The sequence below is a fragment of the Electrona antarctica genome (genome assembly GCF_951216825.1).
Source record: "Electrona antarctica genome assembly, chromosome: 8".
Classification (NCBI taxonomy): domain Eukaryota; kingdom Metazoa; phylum Chordata; class Actinopteri; order Myctophiformes; family Myctophidae; genus Electrona; species Electrona antarctica.
This window is the reverse complement of record NC_136789.1, coordinates 30,476,874-30,486,873: the sequence shown is the minus strand read 5'-3', so window position 1 is coordinate 30,486,873 and position 10,000 is coordinate 30,476,874.

The window sequence follows — 10,000 nt, the reverse complement described above, 5'->3', positions numbered from 1 at the left end:
GAGCAGGCAGACAGACAGACAGGCAGGCACTAGGCAGGCAGGCAGGCAGGCAGACAGGCAGGCAGACAGGCAGACAGACAGGCAGGCAGGCACTAGGCAGGCAGGCAGGCAGGCAGGCAGGCAGGCAGGCAGGCAGGCAGGCAGGCAGGCAGGCAGCCACTGAGCCCAGGCATGTCCAAGTCCCGATAATTGCCTGCTGTCCAATAAAATGCAGACACATGTGAGAGGAGGATAATCCACGCATATAAACAGCAAGGTTTTATTTATTACATGATCAGATCAACGTATCTATAAAGGCTAATACCATGTTTTATGTTTACTGATACTCATCATTCTGATGAATAATAGAGTCAATTATAGTATATTATAGCCGTATATACAGGGTGCTTTACGGGCGGAATGGTGATTGACTGTGTCCTATAGTCTTATGTTACTTGATAGGCCACATCAAGGTCAAGGGTGATGTAAAGGCTGAGAATAATAATAATGATAATAATAATGATAATAATAATGATAATAATGATAATAATGATAATAATAATAATAATGATAATAATGATAATAATGATAATAATGATAATGATAATAATAACAATAAAAAAAACTTTATTTGTATAGCACCTTTCATGACATGAAATGACATGGACAACAAGGAATTTAAAAGATCAATTCAAAGCAAGAGTGTAAACACACTTCTCCCCAGACCTTCTGGCGCTCATATGCTTTCCTCTGTCTCCAGTCATGTCTGTCCTCAGTATTGTTCACTTCCCATTGTTGTCGACGCTCTGTTGTTGTTGTCTCGCTACTTGTATTTTATTTCCTTGTTTTATGGTGAATAATTGTAGTATTTTATTTCCTTGTTTTATGGTGAATAATTGTAGTATTTTATTTCCTTGTTTTATGGTGAATAATTGTAGTATTTTATTTCCTTGTTTTATTGTGAATAATTGTAAATGTATGTGAAGTTGTTTGTGTGTATGAGTGTATATATTCTGTGAAAGTATGAAATAGCTGAGGTTGTGTGGGGAAAAAAAGCAGCAAATATGTATGCTTATAATTCTGTGAAGTTGCCTAAACTGAAATAAAAACAAAGAAAAAATGTCTATAGTCGAGGCTGCCTGTCGAAGGTACAGTGGGAGTTTGTTCCACGCCGTCGGCCCGTAGAAGCAGAAAGCAGATTGAGAATGACCGAGGCACGTTGGATCAGGGACATGCAGAGAGTGGTAGAGAGGCAGGGGCTGATATCCTGTAAGAGGGCACTTTTGGACCAAAATAGCAGATCTACAAGCTCACAACGCGTCGCGCTGCGACGTGTTGAGAGCTTGTAGATCAGCTATTTTCAGGGCGCAACCCAGCACTCTTTAGCTATAGAGATGCGGTGTATAACGACCTGGATTTCTAAACAAATTTGTTCAACGCAAAATACTGTGCTCAAGTGTTCAGGAGAGTTCGGGAAAAAAATCAATTCTCCTGAATGCTGACTTCCGGCATGGCATGGAAAGGAGAGGAGGGCATTTGCATTTCTTTCACCATAATAAATGCTGCATTTGTGGTCTGGAGAGGACAGTTGTTTTACAGACAGGTACAAGGGCAGTGGCTGAAGCCCCCTTTGATGTCTATACAGAATGTGTGCCTGCGTTGGATGACAGGAGATGACATGTCCCATATTATAATAGGTATACCATCCCCATGCCTGTGTCCCCGATTGTTTCGTTCAAAATGCTCCCAGCCAGCAATATTCTCAAGGTTTAAAGGGATAGTTCAGATTTTTTTAACTTAAGTTGTATGAAATACTTGCCATTAATATAGTGGTTGCAACTGTATTAATTGATTGCCCGAGTCCTGTGGTGGGAGTGCTGCTCTGGTTTTGGTGAAATATCAAGTTCCGGTCATTTTGTGCATGGGGGCACTGGGGGCCACGCAGTAAAAGTAAATTAATCCACAAAACTAACGTAATTTGTATTGTTGACCTATTTCTAAAATATTAGTGCAACTTCCGTTCTTTTTTTTACCCCTCTATCACACAGAACTATGTTTTTTGTGTCCATATCACTACGCCCAAAAAATGGTTCCATGTGATAGAGGGGTCAAAGTTGAACGAAAGTCGCGCTAATATTTTAGAAATAGGTCAACATTACAAATTACGTTCGTTTTGTGGATTCATTTACTTTTACTGCGTGGCCCCAGTGCCCCCCACAAAATGACCGGAACTACTTAATATTGACCAAAACCAGAGCAGAACTCCCACCATGGGACTCGGGCAATCAATTAATACAGTTGCAACCACTATATTAATGGCAAGTATTTCATACATCTTAAGTTAAAAAAATCTGAACTATCCCTTTAAGGTAAAGAATGTCGGCGGAGGCCTGGGCCATGGCTCAGTGGTCCAGGCACCTTGGCTGATAATCCAGTCTGGCAGTGTGCCACGGGTTCGACTCCCGATCCCCACGGCCTTTACTGCATGTCTTCCCCCCATCTCTCTCCCCATTTCCTGTCAGCCTACTGTCTGTCCCTCCATAAAAATAAATAAAGGCAAAAGCCACAAAAAAACATTTTAAGAATCTCGGCGGGCTGTAATGGCTCTATATTTCCGTCCATGCTAAACCCCTTATCCATATAAACTTTATTTGACTTTTTTTTACTATTTTGAAAAACATTTTTGAATAGTTAAAATAGCCAATCAATTAATGCAGCGTTGAACACTGGCCAGTTATCAGGATATAAGGTTAATTTAGGAATTAAAATCAATGGCCCTGCCCCTAAACGTTCCTGAAGAAATTGATCTGGAGTTATCCTCACCCTTTCAGGTGACAAAGACAGGTTTTAAATACTTGGGGATCAACATTACCTGTCTTGCCTTTAAGGCAATTCTATTCAACATGTTGTATTTCTGTTTACAGTAGAAACGTTTGTGAATACTTTATTGTGAAGGTGTGAAAACTCTATTGAATGAGTCCCTTCCTGTTAGCACCATTTTGCATGCAGCAGAGCATAGAGAAGGCAGACCTGCTCAGAGCTTGAGCCTTGAAACACATCTTACCCACTTAATTGGGAGCATTTTAGACGCAATGTCGTAAGTTGTGCCGGTGAATCCAGTTATTGTAACTTTCTGTGATATGTTTTGTGAATGTTTATTTGGAAGTCTGGAATTCTAAACAATGTTTGCTGCTGTCTGCAGAGCAGTGCAGGACTGCAGGTGTATGTCATCTTGCTAATTACACTGCAGTGTGTATGTGGTTTAGCCACATTGTGATTTTGCTAATTGCCTGGGTATGCAATGCTGTCAATTTACAACAGACACTGAATGTTTGTATTGTTTTATTATTTTACAGTTTTTACCATCATGTCACCGAAGAAGTATGCAAGTAAACGGTCAATTCCAACCTTGATTCTGTCTTCATTGGCTGTGGTTTAGCTTGGTGTTAATTGACAGTTCCATACACTGCTTGAGAGCACTAACCTGACTCCGCCAGATGGGGCAGCAGAGGAACCCAGTGTACTCTCTGCTGCCCCAGCTGGAGGAGTCAGGTTATGAGAACACTACATTACCTCTAATCTGAAAGATCTGATTGACTCAAATTACACACCCCTGGTTTCTAAGATTAAACAAGATTTAACTAACTGGTCAACCCTCCCGAATATACCCTGCTCGGCAGGATTGATGTAATCCGTATGAACATTTTACCTCGTTTAAACTATCTATATTCCAAAATCTTCCCTGCTACTTACCACACACATTTGTTCAAAAGATTAACTATTTTATATCCAAATACGTGTGGAACAGGAAAAAGCCCAGACTAAAACTTTCCAAATTGATGAAGCCAAAAAACATGGGAGGCATTTCTTTACCAAATTTACAGATGTATTACTGGGCTGCACAGATAAAACACATGATAAATTGGTGTTCAAAAAGACAAAACTCAATGTGGATTGAGACAGAGGCAATGTTGTGTCACCCAAGAACATTAGACTCCTTACTGTTTACTCACAATGTAGATAACATAAAAGATCTTGCTGACTACTACGCTAATACACTTGTGGTTTGGAAGGATGTGAGGAAATACTTGAAGATTCCCAAATTCATGTCAATCTACTCATCACTCAGACTCAATCCAGACTTTCCCAATTGCAAAACATTGGACTCTCTGATTGGAACGTAAAGGGCATTGCCCACATTGCACACTTATATACCCAGTATTATGACATCGTTTCAACAACTAAAAGAAGAATTTAATCTTACAAATAGGGACTTCTTCAAGTATATCCAAATCAGACACTTTTTGGAAAGTCAGAGGAGAGAGAGGAAATTACGTTTTGAAATGACAGAAATTGAAAAGTTATAAATAAATAAAATGATTAGCCCTGATGTCAGGAAGGGTCATATTTCAGATATATACTATCATATACTGACTAATATTGGTACCTCCTCCTATGACTCACTGAGACGAGTATGGGAGGAGGATATTGGGGTGACGTTTGACCCAGAAGAATGGATCTTCATCTGTAACAAGATATTTCACAGAACGTATTACACACCTCTCCGTCTTCATAATATGTTTCCCAACGCCTCAGAACTTTGCTTCAAGTGTCATAAGGAAGTAGGTACTATTATGCATGTCTTCTGGAAGTGTGATCTAACTCACGTTTTTGGCCGGGGACCCCCGGAAATGCTTTGGCAATGTCTCGGGACCCCCGCCCCGCCCCGCCCCCTCCTGACCCCCAATATAAATTGACTGCTACAATAACCTTAAACCATTTTGGGGGCGGGAACCCCTTTTGGTGTTTTAAGCATTGTTATAATTTAGCTATTGAAAAATAGCAGATCTACAAGCTACGAGCTTGTAGGTCTGCTATTTTTGAAAAATCGTGAAAAAAAAACAAACTTTTTTTTTTTTTTTAATTAATTTGGGGACCCCCTAAAATAATTTGGCGACCCCCCGAGGGGTCGCCACCCACGGGTTGAGAACCCCTGATCTAACTCAGCAATACTGGAAGAAGGTCCATTTTCACACTCAGAAAATCCTAGGCCAGGTCCTTAGTTTTACTCCCAGTCTATATTTATTGCATCATGACAGTGGTTTGACCTTGGATTCAGATTCAGATACCTTTATTTGCCATTTGTGTATACACACATAGGAATTTGCTTTGACATAACATGAGTACATTCAATTCTTTTTTCACAAATACCAACAGACATAAGACAACACCGTGCAGGGAAATAAATATAAAGTGCAGGGCAGTAGTTCATAGTGCATTAATGTTGTAATAAATATAAAGTGCAGGGCAGTAGTTCATAGTGCATCAAATGTTGCCGGTGATTAAAGTGCCGGTGTCACTAGGAGGCAGGGGTGGAAGGGAAGCCAGAGTCATTGAGCCGGTGTCACTAGGAGGCAGGGGTGGAAGGGAAGCCAGAGTCATTGAGCCGGTGTCACTAGGAGGCAGGGGTGGAAGGGAAGCCAGAGTCATTGAGCAGCCTGGCAGCTGAGGGGAAAAAACTTTGTCTGTGGCGGGCTTTCGTAGCCTTCAGCAGCCGCAGTCTTCTCCCAGAGGGGAGCAGGGTGAGGAGGCCGTGGCCAGGGTGGGAGGAGTCGGCCATAATCTTCCTTGCTCTCTTCAGCGCCCTAGCGTCGTGCAGGGACTTGAGGGAGGGCAGAGGGCGGCCAATCACCCTCTCCGCAGAGCGAATCACCCGCTGACATGTTGACATACTGTATCTTGATAAAAAATGTATTCTGTTATTGTGGTCCACCCCCCAAGTACCCTCAGCTAAAATGTGGCTTACCCAAGCCTCTACTTTCTTGCCTTTGGAGAAACTCACCTATGACCTTCACCAAAAGACAGACAAATTCTGGAGCATGTGGTCACCCCTATGGAACTACATAGGACAGTCTGGAGCATGTGGTCACCCCTATGGAACTACATAGGACAGTCTGGAGCATGTGGTCACCCCTATGGAACTACATAGGACAGTCTGGAGCATGTGGTCACCCCTATGGAACTACATAGGACAGTCTGGAGCATGTGGTCACCCCTATGGAACTACATAGGACAGTCTGGAGCATGTGGTCACCCCTATGGAACTACATAGGACAGTCTGGAGCATGTGGTCACCCCTATGGAACTACATAGGACAGTCTGGAGCATGTGGTCACCCCTATGGAACTACATAGGACAGTCTGGAGCATGTGGTCACCCCTATGGAACTACATAGGACAGTCTGGAGCATGTGGTCACCCCTATGGAACTACAGTCTGGAGCATGTGGTCACCCCTATGGAACTACAGTCTGGAGCATGTGGTCACCCCTATGGAACTACAGTCTGGAGCATGTGGTCACCCCTATGGAACTACAGTCTGGAGCATGTGGTCACCCCTATGGAACTACATAGGACAGTCTGGAGCATGTGGTCACCCCTATGGAACTACATAGGACAGTCTGGAGCATGTGGTCACCCCTATGGAACTACATAGGACAGTCTGGAGCATGTGGTCACCCCTATGGAACTACATTCTGGAGCATGTGGTCACCCCTATGGAACTACATAGGACAGTCTGGAGCATGTGTTCACCCCTATGGAACTACATAGGACAGTCTGGAGCATGTGGTCACCCCTATGGAACTACAGTCTGGAGCATGTGGTCACCCCTATGGAACTACAGTCTGGAGCATGTGGTCACCCCTATGGAACTACATAGGACAGTCTGGAGCATGTGGTCACCCCTATGGAACTACATTCTGGAGCATGTGGTCACCCCTATGGAACTACATAGGACAGTCTGGAGCATGTGGTCACCCCTATGGAACTACAGTCTGGAGCATGTGGTCACCCCTATGGAACTACAGTCTGGAGCATGTGGTCACCCCTATGGAACTACATAGGACAGTCTGGAGCATGTGGTCACCCCTATGGAACTACAGTCTGGAGCATGTGGTCACCCCTATGGAACTATATAGGAAGCATGTGGTCACCCCTATGGAACTATATAGGAAATGTGGATGCCATAGAAGAGAACGAATGAGATTGTCCCACTACGCTACTGGACGCTAACTGTTATCTTTATTTTGAACGGTGCAAAAACCGTTGTATTTTGTATTTTATTTTTACTTTTCTTCTTTAATTTTCTTTTCTTTTCTCTTTGTTTATTATTTCATTTTGAATGTTTTTAGTTATCCTTCTGACGCTGATTTAAATGTTATTTTGGCGTACTACGACCCAATGTTGGGATAGAAGACACATGATTAACGTACTGTATGCTGTATGCCACGATGTGGCTATTTTAACTATTCAAAAATGTTTTTCAAAATAGTAAAAAAAGGGTTAAGTATAGTTTAGGGATAAGGGGTTTAGCACGGACGAAAATAGAACTGTGTTCCGTGGTGTTTTTAATGTTGAGGAAGTATATAATGTCACACAAAATAGCATTGAGCAGCAGCTTTAGAACAGAATGAAATGACAACTAACTATCATAGTAGAACATAATGAATTGCATTCTTAAAAGTATAGGCTACTCAAAAAGCATTCATACATTGGGAGGTGAAGGAAGCGGCGAACAGTCAACACCAGCATCCTCACTTCCCACACCAATGGTAGCCTCGGTCCCAGGCTTACTCATCTGCCTGGGACAGGCTTACTCATCTGCCTGGGACAGGCTTACTCATCTGCCTGGGACAGGCTTACTCATCTGCGAAGAGAAAAGCCTGGTTACAACCGAAGGCAGAGACGCTATCGGTGGAAGTGTCGGTCCGGAACATCCGACAAATGTATTTTCCCCCGGATACGGTATTATTCCGACCAATCACAACACTTGTTTCATTCAAGTAAAGTGATTTGTAAAGCATCAACGTCATTTCCGTGAGCTGTACTTCCGCCAAAATCCCACAACTTCCGCCCAAAACAAATGATAGCCTCTACAGCTTCGGTCTTGCCCAGCGTGCACCAATGGTGGCAAGCTCACAGTCACACAGTTTTCTGAAAAACCCCATGTTTCTATGTCAGTAGTTCTCAAACATTTTCATGTCAAGGACCCGCAAGATTATATGTAATTGGCCACCGACTCCCATCTGAAATATGTTGTTCCAGGGACCCCCCCCCCCCCCCCCAGAAGCAAAGATTTGAGTTAAAAACCTTCTCTCTTTTTGCGCCACATTTTCACGATTTTTCAAAAATAGCAGACCTACAAGCTCGTAGCGCGGCAGGTTATTTTTAAACGTATACATTTCAACAGTTTCTAGATCCATCCCCTATATATATTTTTTATTTAAATGATATGTTTAGGGTCACATGTCATGTGGTCTGTCTACCTGCACAGCCTTTGATCTACTGATAGATCACAACACAACGTTTGAGCACCCCCCCCCCCCCCCACCCCCCCGGCCTGTACTACATGTCTTCATAGAGTCAGCTTATCAGTCATGATGATGAATCAATCAATCAATCAATCAATCAGTGACAGATCAATCATCAGAGTTTGGACTGTGACGACCAGCCGCTGGTGGAGAAAGCGATGACCAAACAACACGCCAAACCTCCGCTGCTCTTTGCAGTTTGACCTTCTGACGCCGCGAGACCTGCTGCCCTTTAAGAAGGTCTGACCAGATGCACTCCACCGTCCTCCATCTGAAGGTGTGTGTGTGTGTTTGTTGGGAGAAGACGAGGATGGCGAGGAGACTTGTTGCGTCCACGTTGTTCCTGCTGAGCGTTGTGGTCTGCGTCACAGACACAGCAAACTATCATGAACTATCCGATGAACTCAAGACGTATGTGGACGACGCCATCAGGACAGGGAACGACCAACTGAACTACGGCCATCTGAACTTCGACAAAATGGGTCCAATGAAGGAGGTGATGTTGTTGCATTATGTCCTATAATATTGTATTGAAGTGTCTTGAATTTAAAAGTGAAATATCCCTTTAACCCATTTTGGGCGGGAACCCCTTTTGGTGTTTTAAAAATTATAATTTAGCTATTGAAAAATAGCAGATCTACAAGCTCATAGAGAGCTTGTAAGTCTGCTATTTTTGAAAAATTGTGAAAATATTTATTTCACAAAACTGGAGGATTTAGAAGATTTTTTTTTAATTTCGAGGTCAGGCCTAAATGTGTTAGCCCTTCGCTAAGCCCCACCCACTCCACTGTGCTTCTGTCACCCATTGTGACGACACACATTAAAGGTTATAACTGAGCAGGTGAGACGAATAACCATCTAAGTCCATAATGTATTCTTTCCGAAAAGGCCTTTTCGTCCCGACCATCATTTATAATTACTATGGACGTTATTGGTCTCAACTGCTCATGGTCTCTAGACATCATTGTAGCACATATACAGTGTTCATGTCATGTCTATCCTGAGAAGATAAATTTATGCTTTTTGGTTCATTTCTTGTTCTCTTGCAGATCTCGCTACACCAAGTGAGGATAGACGTGCGTCTACGGGCAACGACCTGTGGCAAGGCTAGCGGATCTGCGACACATCGCCCTGAGTGTCCGTTCAAAAGGAGAAAGGTATGTGTGTGAAATAAATGTTTATGAGTCCCACTTCAATGACGTTATAGGAGTCTTTTTTTGTGCCATTTTTACAAATTGCAGCATTTAACTCCCATTTCATTTAATGTGGTTATAATGTGGTTATATTCATGTAGAAAACAGAAGAAATTATTATTATAACTAAAGCTAGCAAAATAACTAAAAAAACAGTACAGTAGTACAGTAGTGCATCCCGTGGATGCAGAGGTCGTTGTTTTATTGCGTCCCTTAACTATAAACTGTGTTTTGGGATGCATCCTATTTTAATCTCTGACTATCTGAACCAAGTAGACCGCTGGACCTTGCACATGTAAACAGAGCTGCTACCTTCAAACAGATCTTAAATCTGAGTTTTTCCTGTATACTATTTAAATAGTCCTGAGAAAATAAATGCTGCCATTTGTCCCAAAGTGACTGCAAAGAATTTGTTTAAAAAAAACCTTTATACCCTCTTATAACATGTGTATAACGAT